Source organism: Mobula hypostoma, unplaced genomic scaffold, assembly GCF_963921235.1.
Source record: "Mobula hypostoma unplaced genomic scaffold, sMobHyp1.1 scaffold_36, whole genome shotgun sequence".
Lineage (NCBI taxonomy): Eukaryota > Metazoa > Chordata > Chondrichthyes > Myliobatiformes > Myliobatidae > Mobula > Mobula hypostoma.
The window spans coordinates 1,294,227-1,300,944 of record NW_026948187.1 but is presented as its reverse complement, the minus strand read 5'-3'; the positions used below and the strand labels follow the sequence as shown (position 1 = coordinate 1,300,944).

Sequence of the window (6,718 nt, the reverse complement as noted above, 5' to 3'; positions counted from 1 at the left end):
ACAGTACCGTAAAAACGAACAATGTAGCTGGGAAAGACAGACAAAGCTGGAAGATCTGTACCAACACCTGTTCTTTTACCCAGGCCCTGCAATAGCCCTGTCGGGAGAGACTGCAAATGCAATGCAAATCCCTCGACATGTCTGTCCTCGGATGCCGCTGCGGCCAAGTTAATACTAAAAATAACCGAGAGCAACTGCACCCCACATTGCGGATTGGCATTCGCATTTCCTCACCACTAACATCGATTTTTCAAACTTCTCTTAACATTGTGATTGCATGATGTTTCTGGAATGCTAGGATTTATCAGAGCGATACCCGGGACAAGAGATAATTTCCAGTATGACCTGCGAGCTGGGTGAACCGGACCGTTCGCACTCACTGTTAAACGGGAGAGGTTTCGGGAACACAGGAGAGGTTTCACGCTGGAGCGGAGCAGTGCGGCTGGAACAGGAGAACAGAACTGTAGGTCACAACGATGGCGGTGGTCTACACTAACAAATGTAGGTCGTTCCACTGGGGAAGAGAGGGGCGATATAAACTGGTGAATGCAGGAAAAAAAGATTAAAATGATAGTCAGTGAACCAGAGCGAGCAATCATGCTGGCGAAGAATGAGATAAACAAGGAGAACGCCTGGCTTCATTGGTGCAGAGATTGTTTGCAATGGGTGGTGAATTATTTGGGCCAGGCAGGGAAACATCACTAATTCATGACATCCTTGCAGCAATGAGAGCCAGGGGATGTTTTATCGCGTCCTTCAGTTGCTCCCTGAACTTGGTCTGGGTGACGGCGTAAAGAGCCGTGTTTGTGCAGCAGCTCAGAATCTGCAGCATCGAGCCCAGTCCTCGCAGAGAATCAGCAGGAAGCGTCACGGCAGACAAAGCAGACAGTCGGTTCCAAGCAGAATGCACAGTGAACGGTGCCCACAGCAGGACGAAATTGCCAGAGATGATCAGCAGTAAAACGAGTGATTTCCTGCGGCTCTCCATCTCCGGGTCTCTGGCACTCTGTCCCTTGTCAGCACGCCGGAGTCTCCTGCGCCCTCTGCTGGTGACTAAAACGTACCGGATGGTTAATCCATTCGTCAGGAGGACCAGCAGAAATGGGATTACAGGAGTGAGAAGGTAATTCAATAAATCAACTGACATTGCGACAAATAAAGGCACATAATCTGCGGTATCTACACAAATAAATGGAGCGATCAGCGCTGCATAATATCCCGAGAGTCGAAAATACCAGTAAATGTTCCTTAAACAGCTGATCGCAGTCACTGTCCCCAGCATCACAGCCGCAGTTCTCCCGGTGCAATATTTTGTTTTCAGCTTCTGGCAACAAATGGCCACAAACCGGTCAAATGTGAAAGTGACGGTGAACCAGACCGAACAATCGGTGGCGGTGTAAAGCAGGACGGCTGGATTTGACACACGGGTGTGTCCGCAGCCCAGGTGAGAAGTTCAATTGGCGCGTAAATATTCGGAATCTTGCTCAATATCAGGTCCAGGACAACAACCATAAGATCCGCCGCTGCCATGGCAACTAGGTAGCGAGTGACGACTCTGGAGAGACCGCACTTTCCTCTGGACAGGATTAAAATCGTCACCAGGTTCACTGCAAGAAGCATAAAACACAATCAGTGGAAATGGAACTTCAAATACGAAATCTACAGAATCTTGAATTCCATTAGATAAATTTCCTCAACAATGACTGTTTAGATCAAGGGCAGGCTCCCTCCCCTGATCATTATACGCTACTCTGCAAAAGTCTTTGGCAAACATATATATAGTTAGGTAGACTAAGCGTTTTGCACAAGACCGTATTGTCAAGGTAGAGCGGAGAACCAGGTTGCAAATATGGCGGAAGAAAATGATGTTGAAAATTATTGTCAATTACAGAATGTCTCCCCGGTGCTTCCCGCTCCCTCCCCTCTCCCTCCCACTTTTGCCAACTACGATTCTCTTACCCTGACCCCTTCCCACTCTTAGTCGACAAACGACACCCATATCAGAATCAGATTGAACGTCACCATCTTAAGTCAAGAGATCAGTTCCTTTTTGTGCGGCAGCAGTACAGTGGAATACACGCAATTACTACGGTACGGTGGAAAGGTCCCGGGCATCCTCGCTATATATAAAATACTGTCACTGGTCATCCTGTCAGCAGTAGTTCCGAGGAATTCACTCAGTGTACGAGTAATTCCGAACAGCGGAATCTATCCAAGTTTCAGACAACCCATTAACCGATTTGAATCCGCTGACCTAAAGCTCGGAGAAGCTGGTCGTTCAGATTTGACATTGCTCTGACACGTTCAGCGGGAGACCAGGTTTTGCTGCAGCCGATGCTATGTTCAGAAGCCGAAAGTTAACTGGGCAAATGATATTCCTTTGTTAAAGATATTTTCCTCCATTCCTTTGCATTTTATTTCAGTCGTGGTAAAATAAAAATGCCTCCCGGCAATAATAACCCTCTTTTATCCCCAAAGCAATGCGTCGCTGTCAGAATCTCATGATCTGTTCGTAATCTTTCAGTGCTCAGATATTTTGTTCAGTTTTTGTTGCTTCAGAACACTGACCGAGTTGACAGTCAAATGTAAACGCAGACGATAATAAAATCATCAGTTGGGGACGTCTTTGAATTTCAATAGGAGAATGGAATCGGTTTTGTACCAGGACTACTCTAAATTACTGAGATCACAGTCAATTTTCACTGGTCAAACATTCAAAAATAAAACACACAGAAAGAAATAATCGTTGAGTTCCAATCAGAGAATCAAATCCGATACTGATATCGATTGGACGAGGATCGTCAGAGGAGAGCGAATGATTGTGAGGAGACTTTAACGATAATATAGTAAAAATGAGATCCCTTTCCCTTTTTTTTGAATAAAATGCCTATGTATTTCAAGGAAGAATTCTGAACTTCGAATGGAATTGCAGAATTCAGTCCATACAGACAACTACATTTTCTGCTGCACAGCGTTATTCAGATGAATATTGTTTGAAATAACCAGAGAATAAGAGAGTCGATAATATTCACCATAATGTAACTTCTCTCAGGAGAAGACAGATAATAAGCAGTCTCTCTTTATCATCATTATAACCCAGTTCGGCGAAAGCCTCAGAGTGACATTTGAAAAGCGAATGAAGGATTGTTTTAAATCACGTGAATTACCACAGGAAAGGGCAGAGGTGAAACAATTCAGACATTTGCTGACAAATTCCGATAATGCGGAGATGGAGCTGCAGCGGGACGAAAGCCAGTGTTGAACCGTCAGGAAAGGATCACGGATTCCCTGGACAACCCGAGAGTTTTAGAATAGACAGTCGGTTCTGGGAGAAGTGGGAAGGCGGAATGTTCAGTTCGATGACGTGGCAGGCACGTACGAAGCTTGGCGGTGCTGGGTGCGCAGTGATGTTGGCGGGTAGTTGATAGTCAGACCGGTTGTCTGCGAGAATGATCCGCACTTGGAAGTCAGATTAAATTCCATTGCAAACACAAGGAGTTTGAAGCAACTTGATTCAAAACTCGATATTTTCGAGCGGACGATGGAGCGACTGATTGGAAGCAACGCTTCCAGAGGCAAAATATCAGAACCTCGTTCATGAACTGATGTGAGCAACGATTGAACGGAGGTTACCGATTGGATCATTGACCATTACACATGCACAATTACAAGAGCCACAGTGAACAGCATCGTTGCAGAGTTTGAACATTTGGAGTTTTCTTACCTGGAGTGTGCGACAGTAGCAATAATTTCAAATGGGTGATAAACATTAGAAAGCAGTTAAATATTGTTGTATAGTTGAGCTTTGAAGAGACACTCACCGGGAAGAGCAATGATAGCCAGACCAGGGTAGTAAATCACTTGAATGACTTTTAATGCGTGCGCGATTCGAAGATCGAAGGTCATCCATTCATACTTCGCAAAGATCAACTCAGCAGCCCAGAAGACATTCTTCGGAGCTTCTGTCGCGTTCCACGCTGCTGTTCCCGGATTCTGGCCCATTACGGAACGAACAAACCTTCCTTCCGCAGAGTGTGCTCTCTCTGTCCCGCTGTGTGGATTGGCGAACCGCTATGAGTGCCGGAGCGGCTGATCAGTGAGGACTCAGTGATTCCGATGCTTATTAATAGGAGAGGGGAACTCCCTTCTGACGCCTGAACCCTCCGTGGAAATGACGATGTTGGCATTAATGAAATGACAGATCCAGTTAACCCCTTTTGCACAGCAGCTGAGCAGAAGGTGTGGGGAGCTGTTGTCAAATAACTTCGAGCATTAAGGTTTTATATATTCATAATTTGCTTGGACGCTTTTCAGCAGATTTAGCAAAAAATGAGGCAAAGTAGATTTCGAAGATGAAGTAAAATGTGTAGTTTCCCTTATTAATCACGTTTAAAAAGAAAACGATATTTGTTTCATAAGATTTCTTTTGAATCTTATGATTGTAAAGCAGAGGGGCTTGAGTCTGGCTGAGAGAGAGAGAGGAGAGAGAGAGAGAGAGAGAGAGACTGAGAGAGAGGAGGAGAGAGGAGTGAGAGAGAGAGAGAGAGACAGGGGAGAGAGAGAGGGGGAGAGAGAGAGACTGAGAGAGAGGAGGAGAGAGAGGAGTGAGAGAGAGAGAGACAGGGGAGAGAGAGAGGGGGGAGAGAGAGAGAGAGAGAGAGAGAGAGAATGGGGAGAGTGAGGAGAATGGGAGAGAGAGAGGGGAGAGAGAGAGAGAGACAGGAGAGAAAGAGAGAGAGAGAGAGAGAGAGAGAGAGAGAGAAAGAGCGAGAGACAGAGTTGTAAATTGCAAAATCAGTTGCATTGAGACAGTTCCACTCTCTTGACCTCAGAAGTCTGTGTTCAATGGTACAAACAACCGTCACAAACTGACCTCTTTCTTGTTTCCAGTGAAGAACCGTGAGGTCATCTGTGTCTTGACATGTCCTTCACTCTCTCCGGATGCAAACAGATACTTACAGAATCAAAACCAGGTTTATTATCACCGGCATGTGCCCTGAAATGTGTTAACTTAGCAGCAGCAGTTCAATGCAATGCATAATATAGAAGAAAAAAATATGTAAATCAATTACAGTATATGTGATATTTAGGAATCGGATGGCAGAGGGGACGAAGCTGTTCCTGAATAGCTAACTGTGAGCCTTCAGGCTTCTGTATGGTAACAATGGAAAAGGCCATGCCCGGGGCGCTGGGGGGCCTTAATAATGGACACTGACACGGCTCCTTGAAGATGTCCTGGGTACATAGTAGGCTGGTACCCAAGATGGAGCTGCCTAAGTTTACGACTATCTGCAGCTTCTTTCGGTCCTGTGCAGTAGCAACCGCAACCCCCCCCCCCCCAAGCCCCCAACCCTCCATATCAGATAGTGATACAGCCTGTCAGAATGCTCGCCCATCTACAGAAATGTTTGCGTGTATATGTTGACATACCAAATCTCTTCAAACTGAAGTATATTCACTGTCTTGCCTTCTTTATAACTGCATCGATATGTTGGGACCAGGTTAGGTCCTCAGAGATCTTGACACCCAGGAACTTGGAACTGCCCACTCTCTCCACTTCTGATCTCTCAATGAGGATCGGTACCTGATCCCTTGTCTTGCCGTTCCTGAAGTTCACAATCAGCCCTTTTGTCTGACTTACCCTGAGAGCAAGGTGGTTGCTGAGACACCACTCCACTAGCTGGTGTATCTCGTTCCTGTGCGCCCTCTCATGGTAACTTAGCAGCAGCAGTTCAATGCAATACACATCATAGAATAAAACATTAAGTAAATCAATTACAGTATATGTGTGTTGAATAGACTAAAACATCGGGCAAAACAGAAACTGAGGCAGTGTTCACGGATACAGAGCCCATTTAGGAATCGGATGGCAGAGGGAAGGAAGTTGGCATGTCGCAAAGGTAATGCTACAGTTGTTATGGGGGACTTCAACATGCAGTTAGACTGGAGGAATCAGGCTGGTACCGGACCCCAAGAAAGGGAGTTTGTGAAGTCCCTCCGCGATGGATTCTTAAAACAGCTTGTACTAGAGCCTACCAGAGAGAACGCAATTCTAGATTTAGTGTTGTGCAATGAACCGGATTTGATCTGGGACCTCGAGGTAAAGGAGCCATTAGGAGGTAGTGACCATAATGTGATAAGTTTTAATCTACAATTTGAGAGGGAGAAGGGAAACTCGGAAGTGTCAGTATTACAGTTGAACAAAGGGAACTGTGGTGCTATGAGGGAGGAGCTGGCCAAAGTTGAATGGAAAGATTCCCTCGCAGGGATGACAATGCAACAGAAATGACAAGTGTTTCTGGGAATTATGCGAAAGGTGCAGGATCAGTTCATTCCAAAGAGGAAGAAAGATCCTAAGGGGAGCAAGGGGAGGCCGTGGCTGACAAGGGAAGTAATGGACAGTATAAAAAAGTCCCGTCAGTTGGTTGGCACAGGTTTTCAGAGTCTTTCCAGGAATTTTATCGAACCTTTCGCCTTGCGAGGATTCACTCACATTCAGGACAGCCTAACATCGGCCTCTGAGACGAAGATCAGAGCGTCACCGCGCGCAGCAGGGGTCTTCACAGCTGTAGTTGTACTCGCCCATAGTTGGGTATATCTGGTGGTGAAGCAACGCTGCCATTCATGCTATTGGGTTTTGCTTTATAGGGAGTAATGTCTTGCAAACTCTGCCAGAGTTGTTGTACATCCGATGTCACCTCGAACCTCGTTGGAAATT

The 6,718-nt window shown here is 45.9% G+C and overlaps 1 pseudogene; it reads right to left on the bottom strand.

Moving 5' to 3' along the window:
• Nucleotides 1–425: 425 nt before the first annotated feature.
• On the bottom strand, nt 426–4,002 carry LOC134341533 (probable G-protein coupled receptor 139; annotated as a pseudogene).
• Nucleotides 4,003–6,718: the final 2,716 nt, after the last annotated feature.